The sequence below is a fragment of the Eretmochelys imbricata genome, chromosome 7 (genome assembly GCF_965152235.1).
Source record: "Eretmochelys imbricata isolate rEreImb1 chromosome 7, rEreImb1.hap1, whole genome shotgun sequence".
NCBI lineage: Eukaryota > Metazoa > Chordata > Testudines > Cheloniidae > Eretmochelys > Eretmochelys imbricata.
In genome coordinates, this window is record NC_135578.1 from 86,044,178 (window position 1) to 86,052,378 (window position 8,201).

The following is an 8,201-nucleotide window of genomic DNA, read 5'->3' on the forward strand; positions in this document are numbered from 1 at the left end:
TGGATTCTATATCACTGACCATTTTAAAATCAAAATTGGGTGTTTTTCAAAGTGATATGCTCCAAAAAATACTTTAGACCTGTGTTATACAACTAGATGATCATAATGGTCTCTTCTGGTCTTGAAATTAATGAAAACACAGAGAGAAAGATTTCACAAAGAAATCTTTTCTCCCATCTTTTGACAGTTATTGCAGTTAAATAACTAAATATTAACAAAACCAGAGTTTTTAATAGTCTAGTTGAACATCTCTTAGCTAGCCACACTCTTGGTTCATGTGAGTGTGAGGTAATAATGCTACTTATTCTCCGATCGTCAATAGATTCTCCCAGAAAAAACATGGTAGACTAGATCTGAAATTCTAATGTAAACAACAAACAAAAAATAATACTTTAAATTTTAGCAGGCCTTTATTGCATAATAAAGAAATAAAATTGGGCTCAGACAACGTTATTTTCCTTTGAATGTCAACTTTAAACCTTGGCCAAGCTACCCAAATTTAAACTAGTTTTGTAAACAAGTCAGTTTAATACAGTTCAAAGAATAAATCAGCCTGGGAAGTAGTTACACTGTTTTTACACCAATGTTAAACCATCTGCACTCTCCTTGAGAAAGTCAGGTCTCATATGACTTGCAAAATTCCTGACACTGTTTACCCTCATCTTTGATCTTCCGAAAAGGTTAAAAACGTAAACATTGAAAGATTGCTCTTCCAGATATACACTTATTTTAATAGAATATTCCAAATTTAGGCACCTGTGGTTATTTTAATTGCATGTCTGATTATAAGATTTAGATAGATGCAGATTCATGAAAATGAGTATATAATTATTGGCATCATTTGTCAAGCACACTTCTCACAAGAAATTTCCCATGTTATTTGGGACCACATTTTATTTTTTCCATTATAATTTTATTTGTAAGCCTGCTCCATTCATATTAGACCCTATATTCATATATTGGGTCTAAGCCTGTGACATCTTGTGAGAGTCCACCTTAGAAGGCTCTATACCCACATCAGTTGCAACAGAAAAATAGGAATTTGTTTCTCTACATTGGGTTGGTCATCCAATAAGTTGACAGAGCAATATCTGCTCTCCATCACCAATGACAACCCAAGACCTAGCTAGCCACTTACTGGTCTCACTTGCCTTGCACATACATTGGTTTATACATGAACCTCATGAGATTATGTCTTTGGCAGGAGGAGCCTGAAGCAATAGTCATAATCTAGTTCTGTACTCTGCTGAGGGAACACACAAGCATATCCATATACAGTACTGGAAACCAAGAGAATTCCATTGGCATCTTCTGCATCAGGACAAAGAACCAGCAGTGGAACAGTTTTGGGCTGTATGCAGTCAAGTTATTCTGTAATGCTTGCAGACTCAGACAAAGGCAGCAACTGCTTGCTTTATTCCACATTGTTCTTGGGTGAGATTGATCAGATCTAGTGCAAGCGGGGCAGAAGTCTACCTTTTTTTGATTGAATTTCAGACTTTCTTGGTCTTGTATACAAGGATCTGAAAAGTGCTTAATGAACTCAGAGCTACGACCCTGGGACATCTCATGTGACTCTAGTAAAAGAATCACAAAAGAGGCACGCACTTATTAGAATGACCTTCTTAGAATTCCAAGACAAAAAAACAACAACAACAAAGAATTGAGATGGAGTTATGGTTGCATCAGTCTGGTACGTATCAGTAATTTAAGATAATAAAAATTACACATATGTTTGTAATTATTCCAAAACCAAGCATTATAAGCCTAGGAAATTCAGATTGAAGGTTACATTTAAAAGAAATCTAAATAGATTAAAACTAACAATCTTAACTCTGCCCTGTAGTGGTGTCATCCAATAATTATAGGAATATGATTAAGGCATTTTAATGTTTGTGGTTCAGGATTAGCTTATGCTGATTTTTAGAGACATTAGATTTTTATTGTGTTTCCTTTCCTCTTGTGGTATTACTACAAGACAGAGTTAAGATTGTTTGGATGCCTACTGCATATCTTACCTTATCCTATTTGGATTTCTTTTACGTGTAACCTTAACTCTCAATTTCCTAAGTTTACAATGCTTGGCTTTGGGATAATGACAAGTATCTCTAGTGTTTTTTACCCTTAAATGAGATATGCATTCTCAAACTTAACTCAATCTTAACACTAAGGAAATTCTCAAACAAAATAAAACAAGTTTTTAAAAGAAACAAACATTTCATACTAAACAAAAACCCCAAAGCAAATGCTACCATGCACTATTTATAATGATTGGATTATATGTAGTATCATTCTTAATTTATTTTAACTTTTAAGGGATGATTCAGCAGTACACCAAAACATCAAGTAGCCAGAGCACATCAGCCAAATAAGGTGGATCTACAGCTGCTTTGAATCACTAGAACAACTCAAAGCAGTTAAAGCATATGCAAGATCAGCACTACATAAAGGTAGAAGGCAGGGAGAATCCTATCCCTGAGTCCCAATGTCTGGGTGATTTAAGGACTCTCCTGCTCCGGCCTCAACTATTCCAGCAAAGCAGCCTTAAAAGCACTGGAGCCCAGGCTTGCACGCAACCCAGGGGCACAACAAGAATTTTCCTAAGGAGGGAGTTCATAGCTGTTCCTTTCCTGCTCTGTATCCAGCCCCAAGCTCTCTCTCCCTGCACCCAGACCCCTACTTCCCCACACCGAGCTTTATATTAAATCTCCTCCTGCTGCCCCACACCCAGCCCTGTGGTCTTTCCCCACATTGCCCCAAACCCAACTCTGAGCTCTTCCCCTTGTGATCTCCCAGCCCCAAACTCTTACCCAGAGCAGCAGTCAGGCTGAAGAGCACCATCCCTAGCAGGAGCCAGGCAGTTCTAGGAGTCACAGACCCCATCCTCCTCCTCCTGTGTTTTCACTTCCCCAGGAAGTAACAAAAGTCCAGATCCAATCCTCCCACATTTCTGAGGATTGGGCATTCCTGGAACCTGCTGCTTCATTTCTCCCCAGGGGCTGGGATTACCTAGTTCCCATGGGTGCTGGAAGGCCTGCAGAAGTGTTGAGGGCGGGGGCAAGTAGGTGCACAGGTTTACACCACCTCTCAAATTTGGGCTGGCCACCTCCTATCATGATGGAGAGGCAGTCAGGCCAAACGTGAGTGAGAAGCATTACAACCTGACACCCAGGGTCACTGAGCCACTCAGATTTGGCCTGGCCACCCCTCCATCATGTATTCTCTGGTCAAGGCCCACAGCCCCCCCGTGCAGCACCCCTAATATAAATGACAGAACCTTTGAAGAACAATAACAAATATCCAGTCTCCCTCATGATGTGTTTCCAACTCTTGCAATTTTAGTATGAAGTATCCTGACATTTTGTGTTTTTTGTTTCAGAGTAACAGTTGTGTTAGTCTGTATCCGCAAAAAGAAAAGGAGGACTTGTGGCACTTTAGAGACTAACAAATTTATGTGAGCATAAGCTTTTGTGAGCTGATGTCCCAGCTCATGGACACAAGTGATTACAATAGAATCTCAATTTACTTTACAAAAGTAAGTTCCTAAGCCTCAGAATTGCAGAAGAAAGCTTGAAGTGTGACCCAAATATTCTGAATTCCTAAAAAACAGAAGGCAAAGAAAAAACTCCAAGTTTTATTAATTAAAATATCATGGTTTTTAAAACAATCTCGTAACATTTGAGCACCTGAGATTGGCAATTCTGCTATGCCACTGACCGACTACAATCAATAGCTGCAGTTTATTTGTAGAGGAAGTGGTGATTGGTTGAGTTACCTGTGATGTAATCATGACCCACCCTTAAATTACCTGTGATACCAACAGCCTATATTACCAGAGCAATTAGATACAATTGTTAATACCTTGGTTAATTACAACCAAATTTCACCAAATATAGCCAATACAAAATATTTCAGTTAATTTTACCTGAATGGAAAATTTAAAATGTCTGCATTATTTTGTTAATAAGATCATTCAGAAAAAAGAATAGCCTGAGATCTATATTTCTTCAAGGACCTAGTTGCTAGTTAGTTTGAATCACCAGATTTACTTGTAAATTCTCAGAAGAGTTATTCTATATTCATGGAGCAAGTGCTACCAGTTTGGGGAAAGATATGTTGCATTTTCTATATAACACAAAACAGAACTCAACCTTAACGATGGAACTGCAGTCAACACCTCCATAATAAGGAACATAGAATTGCACTACATGTCAAGTCCCAGGGCAAAACTGTTCCATCAGACCCTTCAGAAGACACTCCAGAGGCAACCTAGCATGACTGGTTTAACATAATCATAGTCTTGAATCACCAAAACATCCAGGCCTTAGCAAGAAGCTTGTCTTTCCCTGTCAAGAGATGTTATTTGTGGGCCTACATCTCATAAGCCCCTTTGTCAATAGTACACCATTCAAATAGAGCAAGGTGAGCTCCTGGGTTGTCCTTACAGCAGCCCAGAATGGATAAAATGGGGTTGAGCTTGACTGCAGGTTAGGCAGGGTTAGTAAACCTCTGGAACAGAAGTTGCTAGAACTGCTGCAACTGCTGAGAGGGTGCACTGTGTTTCTTGATATACACCCATCAACTGCTACTAAGTCTGTTGTTGCCAGGCCATTTGTTTAAGTTGCCCTTCCCCCTTTTGTACAGAAAGGGTTTGTAAACCCCTTTTGATTCTAAGTGTGGCAAAGCCCAGTTCCAAATAATCTTTCATAAAAAAAAATAAATAAACAATAAATAAACAAACAAAGGAAACACTTTAAAAAAAGAAAAGCCTCTTCTTATAAAAAGACCTGCTGACTTGCTTTTGGACAATCAGCAGAATACAAACTCCTTCAAAATTGTTCTTCTTAGAGTAACAATCACCTTTTCCACTGCTGGTTACCTGATCTAAGGTGGCTCTGTTAATTGGATGGAAACTTTCCCCCCCTAAGTGCCTGAGAAGATTCCTCTGGGTTCAAGCTTCCCTCTTTTCCAGATGGATGTCACCTCACTTTATTCGGTGAACAGTAGTGGGGCTGAACTAAGACCTTGAGGGCCTCCTTTTGGGCCAAAAGTGTCTGTATTATCCATGACCATAAGGTTGTGGATCCATTCCTGAGGAAAACAATGAGGAGTCCCATGGCACCCAAAGACTAACAGATTTATTTGGATATAAGCTTTTGTGGGTAAAAAACCCACTTCTTCAGATGTATAGAGTGAAAATTACAGATGTATATTTATGCCTGCATCTGTAATTTTCACTCCATGCATCTGAAGAAGTGGGTTTTTTATCCACAAAAGCTTATGTCCAAATAAATCTATTAGTCTTTAAGGTGCCACAGGACTCCTCGTTGTTTTTGTGGATACAGACTAACACGGCTGCCCCTCTAATACTTGATTCCCGAGGAAGTGCCTCATTCCAAAAGAAAAGAATGTCCTTCAGTGCATATGACTTTGTTGCTTTAAAAATCTTCTCTCAATGTGAATGTTTTGACTAAGTAATCCTTTTCTGAGGGAAGTTTTTTGCTCTTTGGACAGGGCTGAATGAAAGAATAATACTGGAGATGCTTCTTTGGATGGTCTCTTGTACCTCAAGGACAGTTCAGGTCAAATGCATTTTACTCTCTAAAAATCACTCAGAATCACTCTGAGTAATGGGAAAAGTAAGGTTATATCACAAATACTACCATTTGATGGACTGATCACATTTCTTCCATGTGGTGGCTGATCCACAGAATGTAATGGACTTATGATAGTTACTTGAGTTTACACAGAGTTTTACAACTTGTATACATGAACATTAATCACACAAGACAATTGCATAGTAACTTTTAGAATATTGTAGACTGAAGAACTTTGGGTATATAGCCTTAAAATCACTATTAAAGTTTTACCACTCAAATATTTGCTGATGTTCTTGACATCTGGGAAAAGCAGAGACAGTAGGGTAGTATTATATGTACATCAGCCAGCCTCATTCCTCTATAAGTTTATATATCAGAATAGAGGTGTTTTGCAGCATTTTGGAGAGGGCTCATGGAAAGTCAGCTTGCATGGTAATGCGTAGTTATTACATTACAAATGTACATTGTTACTTTTTAGATCATAACTTTAGATTCCAACCTGCAGAGTCTAAGTAGAATGTGAACACTCTTCCAAGGCAAAACTCTTTTGCTTCAGTTGTTTGCTTTGAACACAGCAGTTTGTTTCCCTAAAGTGTGGCTGTACTCTGGAAAGCAGTATTGCCAAATGCAAACATGCAAAAATTATGAGACAGGTCCCGCCAAATCTTGGCATTTTATAAATAAAATATTTTGGGTATGTATTTGTTTTTTTGGTTTTTGAGTCTTTAGGGGTAATATTTTCAAGTTTTCTCTGCAACCATGAAATCGAGAAATGTACTTAAAAAAAAAGCTGAAATTCTCAGTTAATAATGACAGGTTTCAGAGTAGCAACTCTAGGAATGGGGATTTAAATATAGTGAGATACATGAAAAAATTGTGAGGGTTGGCAACACTGGAAAAGTGACTGTACAACTGTCACCATTTTACTAAACAGATCTGCTCCCTGCTCAGTATTATCTGATTGCTTTAGTTGAAAAAGTATGTTTTTAATGTTTTACTCCTGTTAGCCCTGCAGAGCCACCACAGCTAAGAGAGAATAAGATGGATTCTCTTTCTTTTTATGCATTGTCAATAGAATTCTTTACTTAGTTCCAATCAGTTACATTTGTGCAAACCCATTGACAACAAGGGGGCTACATAAACATCACTGAAGCATAGTTTGAAGACACTGGATTGCACAAGTGACTAATTTGGCTTACAGCTCCCTTATTACTGATGATGATGTGTGAGAAAGAATGAATCTGCTTGATTCTCAGATCCCAGGCTGAATGTACGGAACTAGCAATTAGAAAAAAACTTTTTAAACTTGTAAACTGAAGGCATTTGATATGGGAATCATTTCACAGGTGCCACTTTTCAAATGGAATTCTACTGCCACAACACAATGAATACAAAATTGTTACAGAAAATATCCAATTGCAAGTGAAAATTCAATGCTACATTTTACAATGGTGGATGTGGGATGATTAGTTAAAGTTTGTCCAGCACTTACTGCAGTGCTAAGTATTATTATCATCATTATTATTGATAATACCCATTAACTGCAAGGCCCCACCACTGCATTTTTTCTTTACAGGAGCTCCTTATGAATTTGTGCTCCCCACCCATGATGTTTGCAAGGAGCCTTCATAGATATTACAGCCCATCTCAGTATTTGGGAGGGGGCCTGCATGAAAGCAAGGGTCTCTGTCTTGATCTGTGGCTGACACATCATGATTGTGTAGAGATAATGTTCCCAGGGGACCAATATGGGTGCGAGGGCCCTTGTCCCACTACTTACAAGCAGTGTTGCTAAAACTCGTGGGATTTTATTGCAAGTCTCAGGGTATTTGGTTTCAGAGTAACAGCCGTGTTAGTCTGTATTCGCAAAAAGGAAAGGAGTACTTGTGGCACTTTAGAGACTAACCAATTTATTTGAGCATGAGCTTTCGTGAGCTACAGCTCACTTCATCGGATGCATACTGTGGAAACTGCAGAAGACATTATATACACAGAGACCATGAAACAATACCACCTCCCACCCCACTCTCCTGCTGGTAATAGCTTATCTAAAGTGATCATCAAGTTGGGCCATTTCCAGCACAAATCCAGGTTTTCTCACCCTCCACCCCCCCCGCCAAACTCACTCTCCTGCTGGTAATAGCCCATCCAAAGTGACCACTCTCTTTACAATGTGTATGATAATCAAGGTGGACCATTCCAGCACAAATCCAGGTTTTCTCACCCCCCCACCCCTCTCCAAAAACCACACATACAAACTCACTCTCCTGCTGGTAATAGCTTATCCAAAGTGACCACTCTCCTCACAATGTGTATGAAAATCAAGGTGGTCCATGCCCCAGCTCCTGGAGTCAGGTGAGTATCTCAGATATAATTTTCAGTTTCTAGGCGGTGGGGAAAAGTCTGAAAACCGGACCCCATACAATGGACCAACGTGTTACTTTAGTCTCATGCTTTCCAGACCCCTGGCTCATGCTAACAGAGCACTTGGGTAGGGAGGCTGCACAAGAGCCCACCGAGGCCTCAGGTCCCCCAGGCTTGAGGGGCAGGGGTGCAGGGCTTCGCCTAAAATCCTGACGTTTGCAGGCGCGGGGCCCGGGA